Source organism: Dipodomys spectabilis, unplaced genomic scaffold, assembly GCF_019054845.1.
Source record: "Dipodomys spectabilis isolate Male_0828 unplaced genomic scaffold, ASM1905484v1 ptg000529l, whole genome shotgun sequence".
In the NCBI taxonomy this organism is placed as follows: Eukaryota; Metazoa; Chordata; class Mammalia; order Rodentia; family Heteromyidae; genus Dipodomys; species Dipodomys spectabilis.
Window position 1 is genome coordinate 15,343 of NW_024871206.1, and position 6,987 is coordinate 22,329.

Below are 6,987 nucleotides of genomic sequence, written 5' to 3' on the forward strand. Positions count from 1 at the left end.
CAAGAGGCTGAGAAAAGCCTGACCTTGGTGTAACTCTAACAAATGTTTCAGGTTTCCCCTCATTGCTGGCGTTCCTGGAATGTATGAAGTGGTTTTTAGCACAATTCCCTGTTAAGTGTGTACATTCTGCCTCCTAATCCCGCAGGCCTGGGTCTCTTCTCCTAGCCTGGAAACAGTTTTGTTTATTCAGTTCCATACTGAATATTAAAATAAAAGCAGTGTAGAATTTTGTACATCTATTCAGATGTCTTTCCCTTACCCCCAAACTGCTTCTCTGAGCACTACTTTTTTTTTCATTTTTTATTGTAAAAATATTGTATAAAGGGGTTACAGTTAAATGAGCAAGGTAATGCTCCTTTTGAGCATTGTTGTCTCCTCCTTTGTTTTCCACCTCCCATCCCTTTCCTCCCATCTCCACATCTCTTCCCCCTGCTGAACTCAGTGAGCTAATTTTTTATTTTTGTCTTTACACTGGGTTTGAACTCAAGAAGTGGCAACTCTGCACTTTCCCGCACACTGCTACAGATTTACCAAGACCCTGAATTCAAATCCCAGGTTAGGAAACAAAACTGGCAGAAATTCCCAATCAGGGATTTTTATTTCTTTTTTAATTTAGTTAAACAATGAATTAATTTTTAATTTATTCTTTATTTTGCCAACAAGCGGCTTGAACTCAGGTAGTGGCAACTCTGCCTCAGTTTCAATCTCTCTAGGCTGGAGTGCAGCCTCTGGACCCATAGCCAATCCTGGGATCCTAGGCCCACGGGGCTTGCAGCTAGGAGAAAAAGTAGCATAGAACAAAACGTGGCGAACTGCAGAAGGCTGGTGGTTTTACGTTTTATCCTTTGCAGTGACCATCCTGGGTCTGAATGACACGTTTGCAAAGTCGACCTGACCTGCCATTGCTGAAGATGGCGGGCTATCAGGGAAGCCAAAGGCCAATCTGTGAACATTGGCCCTGGGTTTAAATCCTGGTCCTGATACCTACCAATGGCAGGAGATAACAAGAGACTCGTTCCTATGCATAGGAATACCAATTGAAAGAGCAGGTCATGCTTTGTTATAGTCTAAAATTGGATGCAATAATCCTAAGAAACTGATTGATCCTAATTAATAGTTTATTAACCATGAAAAGAATAATATTCCTTCAATTGTCGTATAATACATGCCTAAGAGTTGGTAGGAACATAGTAGGTGTCATTCAATCATAGATAGACTGTTCTGGTGCTCTTTACCAATATATATTTATTTGTATACCACCATCTGCATATCCATGTATCACTGTTTTGGCCAAACCTGAGGCTGGATGTCAGCACCTGGGAACCACCCGACAGCTTCATTGGCTAGAGGCTGCCATGCTCACACTCATCCATTCATGAATTGGGCCTGCTAGGCCCTGAATTCAGATCCCAGCACTGCCAAAAATTTAATCTTGGAATAAGAAGCCGAGTGTGACACATGTTTTCCTTTTCTAGGAGAGTCCTGGTTGTCAGGCATGATGGAGAACATATCTACAAATCTAGATGCTATGTGATAGGATGTAAACAATGTAACAAATGGTAGAGGTGTCATCAGACTCAATAAAATAAATGGTAAATAAATTAATTAAACAAGAAATATAATGAATAACCTCACCAAACACTATATGGACTGAATATCTGTATGGAAGTATAAATCCTATCTTTAAAATGGATGTAAGGAGTATGTTTTCCAGGCCTGAGGCTTGAATTCTGGCCTAGAGAACAGTCCTGAATTTCTTTTCTTCAAGAATGGTCAGATTTCCTTCCCTCACAGTGCTGCATATTTACTTGTACCTTGGTTCAAATCCCAGGCCTGGCAGAAAAATTTGCTCGAATTCTGAACCAGGAAGCTAAATAATATTTTTAATTGTGGCTATTGGGGAAGCCATAGTCCTGCACGGCAGCATAGCCCTACAGTTCGAATCCCAGTCATATCACTTCTGGATGGTGGGGGATCCTAAGAGACTCGTTCCCATCCACAGGAATAACTATAGAATGTTATCAATGTCACGGTTGAATAAGTTGCTCATGAATGGTAGTCATATAAAATTAGACTTCATGATATCAGTTGGCAGATTTTATTTAATTATCTTATGAAGTATTAAAAATACTAATTCTCACAGGGATTCAATAATTTCAGGACTCTACTTAGTAGTTTATTAAGGATGAAAATAATAACATTAATTACATGGAGGCATAATAAATACCCAAGAATTGGTAGGAATATAGTCTCTATAACTGAATAATGTATAGACATCTCTGGCACTCTATAAACATATATATTTGTGTACTGATATATATATATAAACATATATATATTTGTGATATATATATATAAACATATATATTTGTGTAATCTGAATGTCAATCTGTTCATATTTTGTCAACCCCTGAGGCTCTATTTCAGGTCCTGGGAACTGCCTGTCAGCTCCATTTGTCCCAGGATGGCATGCTGACCCTCACCCATTCATGAATTTGACCCTATAGGCTATGAGTTCAGACAATGAATCGTGGAGTAAGAAGCTGATGGTGACACATGTTTTCCTTTCCTGTGAAAGTCCTTGGTGTCAGGTATAACTGTAATACATATACAGACCTATATCCTATGTAATCAATGTAATCAATGTTCTATGTGCTATAATAATCAATAAAATAAACAGTCACTACATGAATGAAACAAAACATAAAATGAATACACTGAATGCAATATAGAGTCAACATATGTGTGTAAATATATATCATATATTTAAAATGTATATGAATCAAATGTCATCTACTGCTGAGGACCATTTCAGATCTAAGGAGCATACATGAATTTCTTGACATCAAGGAGGCAAGCTTCCCCTTCCCACACAGTGCAACAGAGTTATGCAGACCAAGGGTTCCAATCCCAGTTCTGGCAGAAAAAATTGGCACCTTTATACTATGTGACGCCCAATTCTTAGGTATTTCATTATGCCTACATTCAATGAATGTGATTGTTTAAATGCTTCATAAAGTATTGATTGGAATCAATCAGTATCCTATAATAAAATTGTGCATAATTTTATCCTAGAATCATTCAAGAACTACCTATTCAGTCATAACATACATCACATTCCACTGGTATTCATATAGATAGAAATGGGTTTTTATGGCTCTCTTGCCATTTGGTGGTGGCAGGACCAGGATTCCAACTGTGGGTTCCAGCTCCCACCACTTAAACCTGAGGATAGGGTACTCACTGGTCTGTCTAAGAATAGCAAGATCAATGATTAGGCAGGCCCCAGTGGTTCTCAGCAGTCATCCTTGATATTTATAAGGCTGTTATAGGAGGATCATGGTATAATTCACCCTAGGCAGGAAAGTCCTTAAGACCCCCATCCAACTTCAGTGCCAACAAAGCCAGAAGTAGAGCTGTGTGGCTCCAGTGGTAGAGGGCTAGCCCTGAGCAAAAGCAGCTCAAGGAATGTGACCAGATCCTGAGTAAAAGGTCCAGGACTGGCAACAAGCAGATATATACAACGATCTGTGCAGCTATCTGGCTAAAGCAGGTCACCCTCTTGTACCAACTGAATTGGACCGAGTTCCCTGGGAAAGGAGCTGGGGGAGGTGCTGTCAGCTTGACTCTGGCCATGCTGCGTGCATCACAGAATTCTGGCCACACCCCCATTTTTTCATGGATCCTTCTGATCAATGCGATACAAGAATTGTAGCCATGCCCACATTCCATGCTGCCCATCACCAGGATTCCCTCAGTTGGTTGACACTACCACCAGCAGTTGAGGAACGTAGAGGGGAGCAGGAGACTCGAGGAGACTTTGGATTAGAATAGGAAATTGATGTCCTAGTCAGTGAGTGGGAGAATAGAGGATTTCCCAGAGGGTAGGAATGTGGCCAGCCCATCTTTCCCATCCCAGTGCTCAGATGTCTGAAACAAGACTCCATAAGAGAGCTACAGACAAGAAACTACTGCCAGAACACCGGTGGAAGAATCCTCCCATCAGACCTGCAACATTCAAGAAAACAAAGAACACGAAAAAGGGAGGGATCCCCAAGACAAACACCACTGGGGAGCATGATTCAATGGAGGGTCTGGCCAAAGGTGATGCTGATTGCGGGCCTCCCTTGCCTTTTGCCACAGTCATAGCCACCAGGGTCCAGAGTGTCAATGTTCCCGATACCACCAAGGATCTGCAGAGGTGCTAGCGACACGTGATGCCCACCCTGGACTGCAGCAAAAGAAACCAGGCACTCTGTGCCAAGATCCAACCACTGAAGCAGGAAAAGACAGACCTGTGGGATTGACTGGAGAAAGAGAGGGAGAAGATAGCTCAGGCGCACAAAGCACCAAAATCAGAGCTAGAGATCCACAAGCCACCCATACAGAGGTTGGTTTCAGCAGAAAGCGATTTACAATCTGCACCAGCCCAAGTCAAGCACGCAGTCAATGGAATAGAAATGGAGCGAGAAGCTCTCACCAGCTGCCTGCAGGTCGCAAAGTGGCGCATGGCGGAGTTGGAGATGGCGGCTTCTGTGGTCACTACTGCACAGAAGGAGATAGAAATGTTCTTCAAACAGATGAAAGATGTGACACTTCAGCTCGAGGAAAAGACCAAAAGGTTCGACGACTGGAGCAAGTGAACACAGAGTTGCAGGAGAAGCTGGAAGTGTTCTGAAAAGAGAAGAGTAACAGGAAGAACAGAATCTTCATGTTCCAACAAGTGCTGGTGAGGCATGTGTACTGAAGGGACTACTGGACAACATGAACTGGATGGTGACCTCTGCAAATCTGAAGAGAGACACCATCACGAGGATCTGAGCTTTGAGAGGTCTGCATGGAAGGAGGTGTTTCAGTGGCTCACCGACCAGGTAAACCAACTGACAGAGGAGAAGGAGCAAAGGATGAGGCAGGTGCTGGACATAGAGAATGAGCTGGGGGAACTAAGAAGGAAGCGGCAGAACCATCTCAGGCCAAGCAGCAGTGGCTGGCCCAGGCCTACCACACGCAGGTGGAGTTGAAAAACCTGTAGGAACAACTTCACATCCAGGTCAAGGAAAACCAGAGTCTTTGTCTCCAGAATGCAGAGCAGCAGGAGCAACTATGGAGACTAGAGGAGAAGGTCACGTATCTGCAGGAGATCCCAAGATCCCATGATGCGCATGTGTGTGCAACGCATAGCAAGCGGAACAGCTGGCTCTGCTGTGGGATGCTCTCCACAGAGTGAGCAGTGAGAAGGAGGAGCTTGCTAGCACCCTGAACTCAGATCAGCAGGTGAAGAAATATCTGTTGGAACAGCTAGACTACCCAGAGGAGAAGATAGAGGAATTGAAAGAGGAAGCTGAGAGAGAGAGCCAAGCGGCTTGGGAGCTGTAGGAGCGGCAGGAGCAGTCCCTGGACAACCTACAGGAGCTCAGAGCCACCTGTGAGCAACACATTGCCTCCAATATGTGGCTGAACTCTGAAAAGGAGGCCCTGCAATAGCACCTGCAGAGGCAGACCCAGCTGCTTGTGCAGCTGAAGCAAGTGTAGGGCCCAACCAACTGGGGGACCAGATGGTGCCCCCAAAGTGGCAGGACACTCTCAAGTGCCTGGAAGTGACTAGACCACAAGAGGAGCACCTGCAGGCCCAACTGAGCTTCCTGGCTTTCCCTGGGGAGGGGAAGGTGTGAGCCTTGGAGAAGCAAATGTGAGGAGGTGACGCCTCCCAACGTGACCATCGCAAAGTTTGGAGACGTGCCCCAGACCTAGAGTGACATGGCTCTGCGAGCACTCTCAGAGGCTGAGATCCACAGGTGGAAACTCCTGCTGCAGTAGCGGCGACCCTGGTGTAGGTGCCCGGCCCACCAGGCAGCTCAGTGCCAGACAGAGCTGGAGCCACAGGCCCCCCATTCTGTGAGCTTCCACCACAGCAAGGGTGAAGATAGAATGTGGCACACGTGGGCATCTGAGAAGAAAATCTTCTTCGTTCATAACCTGCATTATGAGGTGGACATCCATAGTCCAGCGGATGAACTCCACCATACATGCAGATAGCTGTCGCCACACATTTGCATCATAGCAGAGTCCATCGTGGCGTATAAAGAGCAGAAGTTTGTCCTGGTTGAGCTGTGTCAGGAGAAAGCTAAGCACGTTTGCCAGCTCTCCTAGGAGAAGATGGAGAAGAAGAGAGATCTGTGGGAGCTGCTGTTGCTCCTCACAGGGGAAGGCGTGGACAGCATGCTTCAGATGCCAGCACAGGCTGAGCCCCCCGACACCACCGCCACTTCAGACATCTCAGGCTCCGGAATGGGCGAAAGGATGGAGGAGCAGAGAGGTTTTGAAGAATTGCAACTTCAAGACAGTTTGGAAACTGCCAAAGGAGAGGTCAGGGTTCCCGACCACGTAGAGGACTCTGCCATGGAGACCCCGGTGCTTTAGGAGCCCTTGTCTTCTGTGCTCAGTCATATTTTCACCTGAGGAGGGTCCCAGAAGAGCCCAGTAGGGAGGCAAAGGCACTGGGGGACAGATAGGAGGTGAATATTTGAGAGGAACACACCCCCTCCGACACACATACACCTGTCCTGTCTTACCCCCACCCCAGCTGTTAACAGTTCTCACAGGGTGATCACATTTCCCAGTTCTGCCAGCTCTGCTAGTGCTCCCGGTCCATCTGGTCTCCTCATTCTCCCCAAGAATCCACAAAGTCACCTAGAAGCACCTAGGATGGAAGTAGGGAGGTCATCCATGTATATAGCCTTTAGGACCCTATCAAATTCCCCACAATGCCCCCACTCCAGGTCAGACACCCCTCTGGAGGCACCATGACCCTCTGCTTTGTTTTCTCTCCCGGTTCTGAGGAGCCACCTATCCCGGGACTCCTTCACCCAGCGTCCTGGCCTAGGCTTTTAGTGAATGGGGAGTCAAAGCTGGTTGCTACCAAGGGGTAGGGTCTGGCCCTGGAGAAAGGGCAAGGCAGGGTGGTTCTGCGTTATTAGAGCAATATTC